At 44.9% G+C, this 15617-nt stretch overlaps 1 protein-coding gene across 1 annotated transcript in view; it reads left to right on the top strand.

The window, feature by feature from the left end:
- LOC118569867 (endogenous retrovirus group K member 25 Env polyprotein-like) overlaps positions 1-15617 on the top strand; it is a 73766-nt gene that overhangs the window by 32419 nt on the left and 25730 nt on the right. The gene's annotated exons all lie outside the window — the stretch shown is intronic.

Below are 15617 nucleotides of genomic sequence, written 5' to 3'. Positions count from 1 at the left end.
CCTGGTGTTCATGAGGAGACCTGCAGCTCATGTCTGGGCTGCTACAAGGATGGTAGCCAAGCTTCAAATGCTGTCATGAAGCTGAGCACCAAGTTTGCCAGGAAGGTCCCAGTGTGCAGCCGCTTCTGAGGATCTAGGTAGATTTTTACTGCAGACTAGAACAGCTGATGTGAGACTCACTGTCATTTTGATCTGCAGTTCCATGAAGACTGTTGATGCTGAGCCCCCTTTCCCACATGTTTATTAGCTTTTTGTACGTCTTGTTTAGGGTAGGAATATCCAAGTCCTTAGCTCACTCTAAAATAGTTTTATTCTGATTTTAAATTCTAAAGAAAAGTACATTCGTTCACTAACAACACATTTTAGCGTTATAACATAAAATGAAAACAAAACAAACCCTGCAAGCTTCTCAGTGTTGGTAATTCCTCTTGTGTTAGTTTTTGAGATTCAGAGCCAGTAAGTCCGCATTTCTTGGAATTTTCAAAAATTCCCAAGTTATGATGATTTAAGCATACTTCAGACAGTCTTCACTCTCTATAATTGTTATAGCTGGATTTCTTGTTTAAAGAATAATGCACCATAAATTGATAGCACTTATAAGAACTGCATTGTACAGGGACATTTAAAAGATGAAAAACATAACTTCAAATTTGGGCTTCCAGTAAGGTGGAAGCACAGAGTTTCATGTGGATGTTGCTTGTTAAGGACATGTTTTACATCAAAACTGTTTTCCATGTTGAGAGAGCGAGCAATCAGAGGACCCACACAAAGGACAGAATGTATGTGAACTCACTAGGGAATATTTTGTCTCTTTAAAATTACCCTTTAATATTCCTCTTCCTATATGTTGTAATGTACATCTGCATATTTAATTACATATGTACATGCACACAGTATATAGGCTAGGATCCATACACAAGGAAGAACATGTGGTTTTCCCTGAGATTGGATGATCTCATTTAACAGTATACATTCTAAGTCTGTCCACTTCCGTGTAAATTTTGTGATTTCATTTTTCTCTAGAGATGAATAATATTTCATTTGGTACATGCACTAGACTTGCATTATGCACTCATCTGCTGATGGACATCTAGATTGTTTCCATCTCCTTGCTGTATTGAATAGAGCAGCAGCAATCATGGGGTGCCAAGATCTCTATGGTAGGGTACAGAACCTCTTGGTATATTCCCAGGAAAATAGCTGAGTCGTGTGGTATTTCTAATGTCTTGAGGGACTTCCACAAGCTCTATATAATGGCTGTATTAATTTTCACACCCATCAGCAGTGACTTCTCTTCTCCACGTCCTGTGCAACATTTGTTGTCAGATATTTTGATTAGAGCCAGTCTACCTGGGGTGAGCTGCTATCTCACAGTAGAGTTAATTTCCATTTCCCTGATGACTAGGCATCACTTTTCCCCCCTGAGTTGTAGCAGTTATTTATTGTGAACACGAAAGCTGTACCATATATATGACTTATAAATATGTTTTCCTGTTCTGTAGGTTGTCATTTCAGTTTGTTGTTTTTAGTCATAAACTTAGTATCTTAGGGTTACTATTGCTATGATGAAACACCATGATCAAAAGCAATTTGGTGCAAGAAAGGGTTTATTTAGCTTACACATCTGTATTCCTGTATATTATTGAAGGAAGTCAGGACAGGAACTCAAACAGGGCAGGAACCTGGAGGCAGGAGCTGATGCAGAGGCCCTGGAGGTGTGCTGCTTACTGGATTGCTTCTTATGGCTTACTCAGGCTGCTTTCCTATAGAACCCAGGACCACCAGCCCAGGAATGGCTCCACCCACAATGGGCTGGGTCCTCCTCTATCAATCAATAATTAAGAAAATGTTCTTCAGGCTTGCCTACAGCCTGATTTTTTTATTACTAAAATTTTAAATTTGTTTTGCATAGAAACCACAGTTTTCCTTCCTTCCTCTCTCCCCCTTCCCTCCCCAAGTCACTTTACCCCCTCCTATCCCATCTTTCTTTGTTCAGAAATGGGCAGGTCTCCCCTGGGAGTCAACAAAGCATGGCATATCAAGTTGAGGCAGGACTTAGTTCCTCCCCATGCATCAAGGCTGGGTGAGGCATCCTAGCATGGGTAATATGTTCCAAAAAGCCAGCTGAAGCACCAGGGATATCTGATCCCACTGCTAGGGGCCCCACAAACAGACAGAGCTATGTAACTGTCACCCATATGCAGAGGGCTTAGGTCTGTCCCATGCAGGCTCCCTAGCTGTTGGTCCAGAGTGTGTGAGCTCCCTCTAACTCAGTTCAGCTGTCTGTGGGTCACCCTGATGTGAGTTTGACCTCCCTTTCTTGTTCAGTCCTTCCTCCCTTTCCTTACCTGTACTCCCAGAGTTTGGCCCAGTGCTTGTATGGATCTCTGCATCTGCTTCCATCAGTTACTGGATGAAGGCTCTCTGATGACAATTAGGGTAGTCACCAATCTGATTACAGGCAAAGGCCAGTTCAGGCATCCTTTCCACTATTGCTTGGAGTCTTAGCTGGGATTATCTTTGTGGATTCCTTGAAATTTCACTGGCACCAGGTTTCTTCTTAACCCCCAAATGGCCCTCTCTATCAAAGTATCTCCTTTATTACATTCTCCCTCTCTCCAGCCCCCACTCAACCAGCCTGATCCCTCAAGTTCCCATCTACCCTACCCTTCCCACTTACCTCACCGCCCTGAGTTTACCCAGGAGATCTCATCTATTTCCAGAGAAATCTATGTGTCTCTCTTAGGGCCCTCTTTTTTTTTTTTTTTTAAACCTAGCATCTTTGGGCCTGTGGATTGTATCCTGGTTATCCTTTGCTTTACATCTAATATCCACTTATGAGTGAGAACATACTGTGTTTGTCTTTCTGGGTCTGGATTACCTCATTCAAGATGATTTTTTTTCTAGTTCCATTCAATTGCCTGCAAATTTCATGATGCTATTGTTATACCATTGTGTAAATATACCACATTTTCTTTATCCATTCTTTTGTTGACAGGCATGTAGGTTGTTTCCAGGTTCTGGCTATTGCAAATAATGCTGCTATGAACATAGCTGAGCTAGTGTCCTTGTGATATTATTGAGCATCCTTTGGGTATATGCCTAAGATTAGTATAGCTTGGTCTTGAGGTAGATTGATTGCCACTTTTCTGAGAAACTGCCATACTGATTCCCAGAGTGTCTGTATAAGTTTGCACTCCCACCAGTAGTGGAGGAGTGTTTCCCTTACTCCACATCCTCTCCAACATAAGCTGTCACCAGTGATTTTGATCATAGCCATTCTGACAGGTGCAAGATGGTATCTCAAAATGATTTTGATTTGCATTTCCCTGATGGCTAAGGATGTTGAACAATTCTTCAAGTGTTTCTCAGCCCTCTGTCAGATGTGGGGTTGGTGAAGATCTTTTCCCATTCTGTAGGCTGCAGTTTTGTCTTATTGACTGTTTCCTTTGCCTTACAGAAGCTTTTCAGTTTCAGGATGTCCTATTTATTCATTGTAGATCTCAGTATCTGTGCTACTAGTAATATTATGTTCAGAAGGTTGTCTCCTGTGCCAATGCGTTCCAGACTACTTCCTACTTTCTCTTCTATCAGGTTCAGTGTAACTGGATTTATGTTGAGGCCTTTGATCTACTTGGACTTGAGTTTTGAGATTTGGATCTATTTGCAATCTTCTACATTCAAACATCCAGGTATGCCAGCACCACTTGTTGAAGATGTATAGCTCGATCTTATAGAGCATTTTCTCCACTGGTGTTCCCTCTTCTCACATGACTCTAGCCTGTGTCAAGATGACATAAAATTATCCAGCACACTTACTATGTAAATTTGACTAAAGCATGAAGGTAAATACTCATTCACAATTCAATTTTAGTTCTTTATAGTAAATTCTTCTAGAATTTAAAAGCAAATTAATTTTTCACATTTGAAAATCTTTAAAAATATTTTTAAAGACTTAAAAATTTTATGTCCTTTAAAAAATTTAAAAAATATATTTTGTGTCCTTTTTCTTCTCAGAAAGCCTTTAGGATGTAGACCAGTTCTCTATACTTTTTTCTTTTTTTTTAAGTTTTCAAAGGAAGGGCCAGAGGAAGCAATTTTGTGTTCTAAGTATTTTTCTTTTTTTTCAAAGAGTGAAGAGAATTGGAGCCACTTCATTTAAAACATATTTAAAATACAGTATTTGACAATTCTATACACACACAAACAATCACACACATATAAATGTATCTTGGTCATATACAACCCCATGACTCTCTCATCATTTCCCAGTCCTGCTGAACTCTTCTCCTAAAATGCTCCCCTCCTACGTGTTTCATGTGTGCATATGTAATTATATATATGTGTGTGTGTGTGTGTGTGTGTGTGTGTGAATGAGTGTGTGTGTGTGAATGAGTGTGTGAGTGTGAGTGTGTGTGAATGAGTGTGTGTGTGAATGAGTGTGTGTGAGTGTGTGTGTGTGTGAATGAGTGTGTGTGAGAATGAGTGTGTGAGTGGGTGTGGGTGTGAATGAGTGTGTGTGAGTGTGTGTGTGAATGTGTGTGTGTGAAAGTGTGTGTGTGTGTGAATGAGTGTGTGTGTGTGTGTGTGTGTGTGTGTGTGAATGAGTGTGGGTGTGCATCACAGTGTGCAGACGGTAACTTCCAGGAGTTGGTTCTCTCTTTCCATCTTTATGTGAATTCTGGAGGTTAACCTCAGGTCAGCAGGCTTGTGCAGGTTTTATTAGGTGAACCATCTCATGGGCCTCCATCTTTGTCTGTGTCTTCCACCCTGCTTTTAGATTCCACACTGTAATTAGGGTTTCTTACACGAGCATGGGTGATGGGGTGATTAGTTACTATATAGTGTAGGCAATTAAGCGCTGAAGAAAAGGATTTCTTCTCCCTCGGTGGCCATTAATTCCCAATGGGTTCTGAGGAAGGGGTGTGGCCTCTCGAGCCCCTCTCTGGTCCGTAGTGTGCTGTTGATGGGCCAGGCTTACACAGGTCCTGTGCTGCTGTGATTTCACAAGTTTATGGCCATATCATGTGCCAAGAGACGTTTTACCTCACTCCTCCCCAACCTCACGTCCTTATGTTATTTCACCTTCTTGCCTCAAGCATTCCTCAGACACGGGGGTGGGGGGTGGTGGTGGTGGTGAGGGGTGGGGGCATTGTTCTGCCACTTGTGAAAGGCCTAGTTCTGTGTAGGGCCAAATTTACTCTCTCCTGACCTTATGAGGTTTGTCAGGTGACACACCCTTCTCTGAGCTTGCACAGCTAGGATCCTGTGTGATGGGGGAGGGCATAGACCTACCAGGGCAAAGATGTCTGAGGCCCCACCTCCTGCAAGCAGAGAGGATGCGAGCTGAGTGGTCCCTTTTGCAGGAAGGTCAGGGTCCTCATCTGAGAGTGTCAGTGGTTAGAGAGTGTCTGCTGGGTAGAGACATTCTGAGTGTTGTAGAGGCCGGGGAGAAGGGGAGGTTGAGTAGTCTCCGTTTCCACAGGAGGAATGGAAGAGCAGCCGGGGTCCTCTGTGCTGTGTATGACAGAGACCCTTGCTGTTCCAGGGAAGGCTTAAGTCCCTAGTGGAGTGACTATTTGACAGGACATTGGGGTGCCTTGGGGCCTCATCCACAGCAGGACTCAAGGAATACTCACCAGATTTGGACCGTGATAGCTGTGGCTTCCTAATGTCATGGTGGACAGTGGCCCTGGGAAAGGTAAGAATTACCCGTGTGGAGCAGGAAAAGGCATACCTTTAGGGCAAACAGTGTAAAAGGAAGGTGTACTACATTCACAGAGAAACAGCAAGCCCTTTCTCTCTCAGATGACTGTTTGATGGAGAGGGCTGAGTAAAGGGAGTTGAGGAGATGTACCACAAAGTTTCTTCTGTCATGGGCCAGGGTATGACAGTCCTCAGCATGGACAGGCCCCACGGAACATTCGCCCAGGAAAGGGACTTAGGAACTAGGGAAAGGTCAACCCAGGAGGTTTGACTGAGTGGAAATGTCCAGTCCTTGAGAGGGAAAGGAGGGCTAGCCAGACAGAAGTAAGTGCATGTCACTTCTCAGGCGGGGGCTGCTGTAGGCAGACCCCCCCCCCCCCCTTAGGACTGATGACAAGATGTATTACCCAGGACCTGTTGTCCTAGCTGATCCCCAGGATCACGTGCTGTGGTTTCTCAGGTAGCTTAGGAAGGAGATGGTAGAAGGGAAGACAAGTCTCAGCTTCTAGGAAAAGCAGGGAGTAGGTGTGGCCAGGCCTCTCAGGACTCTTTGTGTAAGTTCTGGATTCTAGTTTCTAGGTCATTCATTCACTCAGTTTTTTTTTATTCATTCCTTTCTTCCTCCATCATAAGGTATGGAGTGTTGTCTACACTCTTTCCCGTGCAGGTTTCAGGGTCCAGTGGGAGAAAGCAGAGTCCTCTCCTCCATTCTCCGGTAGGACTGGCACGGCACAGAAGCAGCACGGGATTTCTAGTCACTGAGGGGGGCTGTGCGTTAGGGGATGCTGTGGAGTTAGGTGTCCTGGAAGCCATCCTCCCCCTCCAATGTCATATACGTTTGTGCTGCTGCTGCCCCTCCCTGCCCCTCATCTCCTCCCCTCTCTTTCAGACAGGTCTGGCCCTGCTCTGTCCAGCTCACTGTTCCTGTACTTTCCCCACATGAATTGCTGCTTGTCCTGGTCCCTTCTCACCAACACCGGTGCAGACCCTCTTCTCAAGCAAAAGTGAAGGGCACAGAAATCAGTAGAAACAGTTGCTGCCCTGAGGCCCCATAATGTGCCAGGTTCCCCCACTATGTAAGAATTTCCACTGTGTTGAGTCCAGGGCTCTTGATTTCTGCAGTGGTGACATTTGGAATAAGACAAGCAGAGAAAGACTCAGAGATTATAGCATTCAAAGTCCCTGGGACTTGTTGAGCTTTGTCCCCTTCAACCCTGGCTGGACCCCTCATGGTTTTCCTGAAGGTGACCTGGGCCTTCTTTCCCTTTATCTCCTTGTGGTAGAACTGAACTGCCCAGGCCTCAGTATTCGGACTGTGGTAGGCACTGTGACTGGGGGGCGGTGTGACTCTGGTGGCTTCCCTGGGCTTCATCTTGTTCCTCACAATGAATAGCAGGTATTAAGGCTTCTCTCCATATGGTCCTCCCTAGATAGCTAGGCCAGGAATGAAGAAGACACTATCCATGGACTGAGGACCTAACTCCCTGATCCTGGACTCCCAAGGAGGCTTCCAACCATCACCCCCAGCTCCTCTCTAATTGGCTGGTACCTGTGAGGCTTCTCAATGGCTTCCTCACAGATAACTTAGATTACAACTCAGGACCATCTGCTGGCTTCTGACCTGGTCTGCATACCTGCACACAGCCGACGTGCAGCATCCTGAGAGGCAGTTGGTGCTCAGCATCTGGCATCCCCCCAGTATTTCTTTCAATCCATCTATTCAGTAAGGAGATTGCACCCAGGGTGGTGCACTGAGCGTGGTGCTGGCTGAGGTTACTAGAAGGAATAGATATGCCTGGACAGGCTTGTGGGGAGCTGCTCAAGTCAGCAGCATGTGTTACCATTTACCTGCAAAAGAGAATTCCCTGGGCTGGACCCCTGGGGTAAAAAAACAAAAACAAAAACAAACAAACAAACAAACAAACAAAAAAACCTGCCTGTCTTCTCTGTCTCTCCTCTTGAGGACCCTGATCTTCCTGTGAAGTCCCCTAAGCCCATCAGAAGAGTTGGCTTACATCCTGTTACCTGTCCACTGAGACTCAGGAGAAGGCAATGCTCAGATGACCTATGAACTGCAGCTGTAGTGGCAGTGTACAGCTGGTTCCACACTCTATGGGTCGTGGACAGTCAGTAAAGCCTTGTTTCCTGTCATCTCTAACAGGAAGTCAAATTCTAGCCCTGGATGCAAGCTCTCCATGGTCACCTGGAGTTGAAGCTGGAACAGAGGTCTGGAGCCAAGCCTTCTGGATTCTCACCTCATTGTGATGAAGGCATAGATCTCCCAGAGAGGCCCTGCCTGACAGCCACAGGATCTTTCTGAGGGCCATGCTGGTGGGGGAACCCCAAGCGTCTGGCTGAAGATAGTCTCCCTGTTGAGTTACCATTCCACAGGTCCTGCTCTCACTGGATAGATTCTCATGGGGGTTCTGACCTTTGCAGTGTGTCTGCTAAGTGTCTGGAGTCTGCGGCACCTGGGAAAAGTCTAATCATGATTAAAATATTTATACCTTAGCTGCTAGAAGGACAACAATCTCGGAGCCAAACTAGAGCTGCGGTGAGAAGGGAGGTCAGGGAAGGATTTTTTTTTTTTTAAAGATTTATTTATTTATTATGTACACAGAAGAGGGCGCCAGATTTCATTACAGATGGTTGTGAGCCACCATGTGGTTGCTGGGAATTGAACTCAGAACTTCTGGAAGAGCAGTTGGTGCTCTTAACCTCTGAGCCATCTCTCCAGCCCCAGGGAAGGATTTTTAAAGATGAAAACCAGAAGAAGACCTTCAGTATCTACTCAAGCAAACAGCAGTGCTTTCTGTTGAGTTAAGTAGTGAAGGTGATCCAGAACAATCTTTGTGTATCTGCATAAACAAGTTACAGAAGCCAGAAAATCATTTAGTCATAACAAGCAGATGGTCACAGCTGTACATTTTGGTGGCGGCGGTGGTGGTGAGGTGTCACTGAGACAGCGTTCCCAGGAACTTATCTTCCAGGGACTGAAGTCAGAGACAAATGGCTAGTGGGTACCAAGATGGATGCCCAGCATAAAATGGAGTTTCTGTGGCCACCACAACACTAAATGCTCAAACCCCAACATGGGAGCACAATGCAAGGAGCAATTGGACAGTGTCCAAGCTGTCAGTCTTGTGTGTGAGGTGGAATTAATCCCACCTGCATCCAGAGGTCACAGATAGTCATTCTTCATGGTGTACATGAAACCGCACAGGTGTCTCTTGATCTCTGTGTGTAGTATGTCCTTCTGGATGACGTTCTGCAGCAGCATGCATTACAGAATATTGTTTCTCTCCCATTGTGTTCAGGTCCTGGATTAATTGAATGAGTGCTTTTTACATAATGTCCAATTTCTTGGCTGTTGCCTAGAGTTTTCCCTTTGTACCAGTAAAAAGCATACACATCACTCTCTGACTGTGGCCAAATAGAAGCATGTTCTTCTCTTCAGCAGCATGAGGTGGCATAGATTAGTAAGGAGCAGGGCAGCAGTGGGAGAGGGCTGTTAAAAGTGAAACTAACAGTGAAAACAGAGAAACCCATTGTGGCAGTTTGAGTGTAGTTGGTCCCCTTAAGCTCATAGGGAATGGCACTATTAGGAGGAGTGCCTTTGTTGGAGGAAGTTATTCACTGTGGAGGCAAGCTTTGGGGGGTCTCATATATGCTCAAGCCACGCTCAGGATCTCAGACCACTTCCTGTTGTCTGCAAGCCAAGATGTAGGACACTCAGCTACTTCTCCAGCACCATGTAGCCTGCACTTAACTTGTCCCACCATGATGATAATGGACTAAACCCCTGAAAGTGAAAGCCACCCCACTGAGTGCTTTTCCTTGGTAAGAGTTGCCATGGTCACAGAATCTCTTCACAGCAATAGAAACCCTAAGACATCCATCAATATCAAGGCCTTTATATTTGTTATAAGGATGGACTGCAGGTTCTAAGCAGGTATGTTCATCACCCAGCTCTGTGTGTGTGTGTGTGTGTGTGTGTGTGTGTGTGTGTGTGTGTGTGTGTGCATTTGCATGCTACTGGGTATGTGGCATGGCCTCTATCCACTCAGAGCCTTTAGTTTTATAATTTGTTCTGAATGGAACTCTCTCCTTAGATGTGTATATAGCTCACCCCTTACTATCTTCAGATCACCGCTCACACTCAGAAGGTTTGGGGTGTGTGTAAGTTGGGGGATACTTTCCCTGAAGTTCTCATCTAGACCATGGTTCTTCACTTTTGACCTTTCCCTGCTGTTCCCACCATGGCTTTTCTCAACCTCTGACCTCCCCCTCTAGATGTCCTTCCTGTCCTGTCTTCCTGTCTCCTGGAACTCTGGCTTTGTGAGGAGAAGACTAGTCTGATCTTCACTGTGGGAGAATGAATGAGTGGTCCAGAGCATTGCTAGGAGCCAAGGACAATGTTTAATGCCTGGGTTGTTTTTATGTGGAGAGTTGCCCAGACCCAGCTGTGCACTGTGTCTTCAGACTGCAGAGGCCAATGGTGATGAACTTAGAATGGGATCACTTATGCTTCTCCTCCTTGTACTGGTCACTTCTTTGTTGTTGTTTGTTTGTTTTGTTTTTGTCAACCTGACACAAACTAGGTTCATCTGGGAAGAGGAAATCTCAACTGAGAAAATGCCTCCATAAGATTGTTCTGTAGGCCATTCTGTGGGGGCATCTTCTTGACTTACAGTTGATGTAGAAGGAAGGACCCAGCTGACTGTGGGTGGTGCCACCCCTGGGCACAGGGCCCTCGGTTGTATAAGTAGGCTGAGTAAGCCACGAGGAGCAAGCCAGTAAGCAGCACTCCCCTGTGGTCTCTGCTTCAGCTCCTGCCTCAGCGTCCCTCAATAGACTGTGATTGAGATATATGAGTCAAACCAACCCTTTGCTCCCCAAGTTGCTTTTGGTTATGGTCTTTATCACAGCAAAAGAGAGCAAACAAAGACACTCCCTGTCCACACCAATTCCTGTTCAGGGAGAGCTTGTTGCTGAGCCTCTGTCCCTCTGTGTCATCTCCTTTGATGCTGCAACGAGAAGCCCTGTGTCCCCTCTCAGGCTCTTGTCCTCCCCAGGAGACCTAGCCAGTTCCTGTGCTTCCTTCTTCCCACCACTCCCAGGAAATGGTCCCCTCTCCTGTGAGTTGGAGCCCCTGCCAAGGGACCACCAAGGGACACACCTGTGCATGATGGGGTTGAAAAGAACTTCAATTCTCCCTGACTATGGAGAAGAGCTTCAACTCCAGCATGGCTCCCATGGCCTGCTGCTCTTGTGTCAGCTTTGTTGTCCTTTGAAGCTGAGCTTCCTGGCAGGAGGCAGCACCTCCCAGGATCACTTCAGCGGAGGACAAGGTCTGTGTCCCTGACTCTGCTCCATCTCTTCTCAGTGTTGTTTGTTGCCTTCCCCCCCCCCCCCCTTTCTCTTTTTATGGTCCAGTCTTTGAGCAGAAAGACTAATCAGGAACACTTGGCCTGAGAGAACAACAGCTTTCCCCAGGACTGACCTCTGCCATGTCCTGTCTCTGTCCCTGTCAGAACCAGAGGGAGACCCAATGGTGCATTTCCTCTTGTGACACAGAAACACACTGAGCCCATCTGCCATTTGTTCTCACTGCTCTGGGAAGGTGGGATTTACTCCCAGCAGGAAGGTGACAGAGATGTCTGTGAGGACTGGAAAGGAACCAACTGAATGATGACTGGGAAGGGGATGGAACCACTGTCACTGGTGTCTCCAATCAAGTGTCTGATTCAGGAATTAGAGGTTTCATGTCCTGGGTGTGCAGGAAGGGCTGATCTGTGTGTCCTAAAGTGAGGATGTGGGTTTCATCATTCTATGAATAGTCTCAGGGAGACTCACTAACTTCCTGTGTGGGCTGAGCTATGACTGTGGTCTGCCCATGTCCTCTTGACCTTTCTAGGATGTCATCTGTCTATGTTCCTCTTCTGTGTCCACCCTGTCTTTCTCTCTGAGTGACATGAGGAGGTAAGGGACTGTCAGGAGGTAAGGCAGCATCCTCAGAGACATGGGAAGAAGATGGAATGTTGGAGTAGGCCTATGGGAGGAACCTCAGGTGTTGGGACTGGTTGGAATCAGGTGTCTCAGTTAGCTTTCTATTGCTGTGAGAAACACCATGACCAAAGTAACTTGAAGAGAAGAGGGTTTCTTTTGTCTTACAGTATAGAGTCCTATGGTGGGAAATCATATCAGGAACTGAAACAAAGGCCATGGAGGACTGAGACCACCATCTCAGGGGTGGCATTCCTCAAAGTGGTCTGGGCCCTTCCACATCTATTATAAATTAAGAAAATATTCCACAGACTCAACTACAGGCTGTGGGGGTCTCTGCAAACACCATGACCCTCAGAGTAAAGATCAACGTGAGGCAAGAAGGAAATCCTGTTCAACAGGACTCAGTAGTCTGTGATGGTTCAGAGTTCAGGAGTCTGACTTGAGGCAGATTATTTGAGAAAGGTTAAGTACAGCACAATTTGGAAAAAAAGTTTCCTGGTGTAACATAATTCCATGTGCACAAGGAGACATAATTACATCGAAACTCTTCTCAAAGCACATGTCAGTTCTTCCATGAAATTGGGCTCTGTAGATAGGCCACATGTGTTATCTTAAGGGTTTAGTAGAGGATCTGGTGTGATCTCCATTATACAGAGAGCACAGTGGTCACCTAGGTTATGAACTATCTCTGGTCTTATATGTGGGTGCCTTGGGGAGCCCTTGGTCATATAGATAGATAGCACAGAGGTCATCTAGAGTGTTAACCACTTATGGTCCTGCTTGGAGCTTGTGGGAGCCAGATATGCCCTGGCCCTATAGATCATGCAGAGGTCACCTGGGCTATGGACCATCTCAATTCTCAGCCTTCTGGGCAGAAAGCAGGTTATAACTGTCCAGCATGTTTAACATTCCTGGTTTTTCTAGTGCTTATCTGTGAGTGCAAGGACCTTTGTGCTCTCTACAATAGGCTAATCTGATGGAGGCATTTTCTCAGTTGAGGTTCCCTCTTCCCAAAAGACCCTGTATTATGCCAAGTTGACCAAAAATAAAAAAGCACACCTGACTTTGAGATTGTGTGTCTCGGTGAAATATTTTTCTGTTTGTCCCAATGTTTCCATCTGGCCTTCACTATGAGATCTGCAGTTCATCGCTGAAGTGTAGCAAGGAGGCTCCAGATGTGTGGGAGCCCATAGAGGCTATCTAGTGAGAAGTTACTCATGGCCAGAGACTCTGGACTTCCTTTACCCAGCAGGGCTGTGTAAAAAGATGATTTGGTCATGGGCTTGGTTAGCAGGTGTTTGGAAGGGTCTACACTTGGCTGTATGGTGTGCTTTGATCTTGCAAGAGGGAAGGTCTTTTGCCTCTCCCATTGGCGTATTATAAAAAACCCTTTTTTAAAAAAGATTTTTATTTATTTATTATGTACACAGAAGAGGGCGCCAGATCTCATTACAGATGGTGTGAGCCACCATGTGGTTTCTGGGAATTGAACTCAGGACCTCTGGAAGAGCAGTTGGTGCTCTTAACCTCTGAGCCATCTCTCCAGCCCCAAAACCCTTTTTTAATATTGGATGAGGCTGTTGGGTATTGATCTGGGCCCCCCGAAGCTATCCTCTGTTTCTGTCCTTATTCTTTTTTTTTCTCATCAAACTTATTTTAATGGGTCTCAAAATTCTGTGACAGATTTTTGGTCAAGTTCTTTCCATTAAAAAGTACTGATTTTGAAAACTAATAACTTAAAACTGACACACACACACACACACACACACACACACACACACACACACACACACGGTCCACAAAACATTCTCCTTTCCTTCTGAAGGTTTTACAATGCATTGTTATCATTAACCAGTCTTTCACCATTAAACTTAAATGGCCACTTGAGACAGACAGTTCTGAGACCGTTCTTCCACCAGTGATTAAAACTGGGGTGGCAGGTGTTAGAGAGAATACTCATGTAGTCTTCTGAGCTTTCTGTCTTTATTCTTGTAGGCTAGGTCTCTCTTTCTATCAGATATTTCCTCATTCCTCTCTCCTCCCTAGGTACCCTTCAAAAGCTGGACTCCCACACAGAATGCTAAGTTTCCCTTTATAGCTCTCTCTATATTGCCCAGGGAACCTTTGATTATCTATCTAGCTTTTCATTGGAAATTGATATGGCAGTAGAGATGTCACTGTGATTTTTGTATGTATTTCTACAATGATTAAAAGTATTCATTTTTTTCTTGCTCCATATGTATATCTTCTTTGGAAGAATGTCTGAATTCTTTGTCCCCCTTATTTTATATTTTTATGTCTTTTTTTAAAACTTTAATTCTTTTCTTATACATTACATCCAAAGCACAGTTTCCCTCCTCCCAGCCTCCCCATCCCTCTCCCATCTCCCTTCTCCTTCAGATAAACTCCTCCTCTGTCCCCCCCCTTTTTTTTTTTTAAAAAGAAGCAGGCCTCCTAGGGATATCCAGAGAACATGGCTAACAAGATACAATAAGACTGGGCCCAAACCCTCATATCATGGCTGGATGTGGCAGCCCAGTAGGAGGAAAAGTACCCCAACCACAGGTGAAGGAGTCAGACATCCCCCAAGTCCACTGTTGGGAGTCCCACAAGAACACCAAGCTGCACAACTGTAACATATTTAGAGAACCCAGCTCAGACCCCCAGAGGGTCCATGTTTTACACTTCAGTCTCTGGAGCCCCTATGAGCCCTGCTTAGTTGATTCTGTGGGCCTCTCTGACTCCTACGTTCTTCCTCCCCCTCTGGCTCCATCTAGTGTTTGGCTGTGGGTCTCTGCATTTGCTGGCTGATGCCTCTCTGATGACAAGTGGCCTTTGTCCATTTTAAAACTAGATTTTTTTTTTCTTGATGAGTTGTATTTTGCTTTGGTGTTCTTCTCTTTCTTCTGTTCTCTAACCCTGAGACGAGGTGTTTTTGTCGTATCTCCAAACTCCCATGTCCTGTTCATACTTTTGGATAAATTCCTTGACATTTCCTAATGACCCAATTTCTCTACTTGGTCTTCCATCCCCAGCTCTCTATTTTCTACCTGGCCCATTATGTTGGTGAGGCTTTCCAAGGAATTTTGTTTTGTGTCATTTCATTTCATTTGGAGACAGGGTCTCACTATGTATCCCTGGCTGTCCTGGAACTTACTATGTAGACCAGGCTGGTCTCCAACTCACAGAGATCCTCCTGCCTCTGTCTCCAAAGTTTTGAGGTCAAAGGTGTGTACCATTATGCCTGACTCCACTGAGCTTTTTAATCAGTTTTTTCATTTCCAACATAATTTCTGATTATGTTTTTTTAAACTCTATTTTTGTGTCTTGTATTGACTTTGTTATTTCACTGTTGTTCTTTTAGTCTTTGACTTTTTTGAAAGTTATTCCAAGTTGTGTGACCATGGTTATAATAATTCTATTGAATCATTTGGGAGTTCTTCCAGGTCATTTTCAATAGGGGCTGTTACTGTGGGATATGTATGTATGTATATATATATATGGTAGAAATGTGTTATTTTTGTTGTTTTCATTTCCAAGTTGGGATTTATGCATCTGGAGTTGGTTATCCATTGATTTTTTTCTTTTTTGTTTAAGGATGTCTTTTTTTTTTTTTTTTTTTTTTTTTTTTGCAGAGGTGTTTACAGTGTTCAGGAGGGAGCTGATTCACAGCAGGTTAGAATGTTGATTTTTCTCTGGTATGCGGGCTACAACCCTTACCCTAGATTTTCTGGTTGTCAGCTATAATGTAAGATCTGCATCAGCTTGGCTAGAAAGTTGGAAGAAGTTTCTCTGGTGGTGTGCACTGGTCCTGGGTCTCAGGCTGGGTAGGAAAACTAGAGGGTCCCAGTTAGACAGCTGACAGGACACTGGTGAGTCCCAAAGAATAAAGTCCCAGCCAG

The sequence above is a fragment of the Onychomys torridus genome, chromosome 1 (genome assembly GCF_903995425.1).
Source record: "Onychomys torridus chromosome 1, mOncTor1.1, whole genome shotgun sequence".
In the NCBI taxonomy this organism is placed as follows: Eukaryota; Metazoa; Chordata; class Mammalia; order Rodentia; family Cricetidae; genus Onychomys; species Onychomys torridus.
Note: the sequence above shows the minus strand (reverse complement) of the source record. Positions and strands in the feature narration are given on the sequence as shown.